General features: G+C 45.9%; 1 long non-coding RNA gene across 1 annotated transcript; it reads left to right on the top strand.

Moving 5' to 3' along the window:
* Window positions 1-488: 488 nt before the first annotated feature.
* LOC310838343 lies at window positions 489-2,221 on the top strand. Its single transcript, XR_014560941.1, has 3 exons — window positions 489-626; window positions 803-829; window positions 2,055-2,221. It is a non-coding gene; the product is annotated as an uncharacterized lncRNA (long non-coding RNA).
* The last annotated feature ends 237 nt before the right edge of the window (window positions 2,222-2,458 follow it).

Here is a 2,458-nt window from a genome sequence, read left to right as displayed (position 1 = left end):
GCTGGTTTTGAGGAAGGGAATAAGGCACAAGTTGACTGTGGAAAGAAGAATGGGAGAAGAAATTACAGAACATGGGTAAAACAACTTTGAAAAGCATGGAAAAAGGAAAGGCCTTCTCCACTTCAATCCTCAAATTGCTCAAATGCTATGTCAGTGGAAGGCCACATAACCAGCTGGCAGTCTGTGAAGGAGTTTGAGCGCTTTCACAAACACGTGGGTGGCTGTTGGCCTTAGTTTATCTAAGGGTCCCTCCTTGGAAGCGAGGCGGAGATTGAATACAGTGGCAGTTAAAAACCAAGACTTAATCCTAAGAAAGGGCACATAGCCCATGGCACACTGCACACACCATCACATGCTGTCTTGTTTATTTTTACGGGGGGGGGGGGGTCACAGACAAAGGTTGCTTACTAGCTAATCCGTTCAAGGCTCCAAACACATGTGTCAGCCAACACATTTGATTGGAAGGTTGTGCCTTTATAAGAAAGAGAAGTTGGATCCAGGTTAACCGTCAGTTTGTGACGTCCCTCCAAGAATCTTGAGAATCTTCCTCTCCTCTTCAGTGACCGTCATGAAATTCTGGGTCCTCCTTTTGGTTGTTTGGGTTGCTTTTGCCATGGTGTCCGCACGTAAGTAGTTGACACCCACTTATCCTTTTTACTGATGGAAGGATTAGGAAAATGGCCCCCAAATGCTGATGAAATTTGATGAGGTTTAAGTAAACAGAGCAGTAGTATAACTTCAGCCCACCTAGGCTGCCAATGACTGGAAGGAGGTCTCACGCTTTCCTACTTTCTCCCTCTAGGACCATATGAAGGTGAACATGGGACCGGTGAGTATCTTGGCATTCAAAATGGGAACCACTGTTGATCAGCAAAACTGTCTGCCTCCATTTCCTACCCTTCCCTACAAACATAAGATGAACAGGCTGGATCAGGCCAGCGTCTCATCCAGTCTAGCATCCTGTTCCCACAGTTGCCACAGGATGCTCCTGGGAAGCCTGCAATATCCTATGAGCGCAGCAGTACTCTGCCCACCTGCAGTTGCATTCAACTCGTAGCAGATGATAGATTTGTCCTCCATGAATTTATCTAATCCTCTGTTAGAACCACCCAAGTAGGTGACCATCACTGATATGACTTTTCAACTTTTGCCCGTCCTGTGATTTTTGGTTGTTTCATCTTTTGAAATCAAATTTGACTGTGTTGGGTTTTTTTGGCAATTGGCCATTCACATATATGTTTAGTTTAATAGCACTGTGGGCATGGCTCCCTTCTGGCTTGACAACACATCTTCCACCAGGTCCTGAATGCCCAGAATTGCCACCCTTCTGGTCACATCCATGACCAGCTGTTCTAGGGTACAATCATTTAGACTTTCTAGAAATCTCCTCTTTGATGTGCAAGACTTTAATGTAAATAAACTAATTTGGCAGGCTTGCTGTGACAGCGCAGAGCTGCATAGGCGCCGACTCCATGGGGCCTGAGGGGGCCCAAGCCCCCTCAAAAATTCGTTTGGGGGGCTCTGCCCCCCCCAATAATTTAAGAAAATTATTAGTTATATTATGCTTTGTAAAATCACAAAATTATGTTGGTATTTTTTATTTTCCTTGTTTGACGATAGTTACCTTTTAAAATACATTCAGTAATGAGTTAAAACAAAGCCACTCCCGATCTAGAGAGGGGGTGGGGTTGTGGGCTCTCGACCCATCAACAATCTCGCGGGGCTGGCGTCAGCCCTGCGAGAAGCGGGGATTCCCCCTAGCTCATTAATATTCACTGCCCACGGCGGCAGCCAATCGGCTGCCGCAAAGGGCGGGCCCTCACAGGTTCACTTAAGGTCGGGGCAGCCCGGGGCCCGCCCCTTTCGTTCCCCCAGCAGCAGCGGTTTGAAGGTCTTTGGCCCCCCAATATTTTTTATAAGTCGGTATGGGCCCCCGCCCCCCCTAATATTTTTTATAAGTCGGCACCCCTGCAGAGCTGCTAAGGGCACACGACATCCATGGAGTCTGTGTCCCTGAAAGGAACTAACAATCCTGTCTTCAACTCTCATTCCAGATCGTATATCTGCAGAGCTTGATGCTCTCCAAGACTCTGTGCCTCAAGACCGTCTTCTAGGCGGTCTCTTAGGAAATTTGGGACGCTAGTTGGATCTGGATGTCAACAATAACACATTTGGATGCTAAATGATGATACCAATAAAGTAGACATTTTAGTTGCAACAACTTTGTGTGGGAAATGCTTGTCTTTATTCTTTCATCCTTCATGTACCATATGCAAAATATGAATGTGGCTCCATGTCAGAAAACTCCAATCAACAGTGTCAGGACTCATTATGGTATTAGATCTTGAAGGATCAGCGCCAGTCAGTAAGGAACACATTTTGAACTACATTTCCACGTTAAATTATTTAATAACGCATTTCTAATCCACACCTTCACAGATGTACATCAAAGCAGGAG

Source organism: Podarcis gaigeae (genome assembly GCF_964106915.1).
Source record: "Podarcis gaigeae genome assembly, chromosome: 2".
NCBI classification, from domain to species: Eukaryota; Metazoa; Chordata; class Lepidosauria; order Squamata; family Lacertidae; genus Podarcis; species Podarcis gaigeae.
The sequence above is the reverse complement of the archived record's forward strand: the minus strand, read 5'-3'. Positions and strand labels throughout refer to the sequence as shown.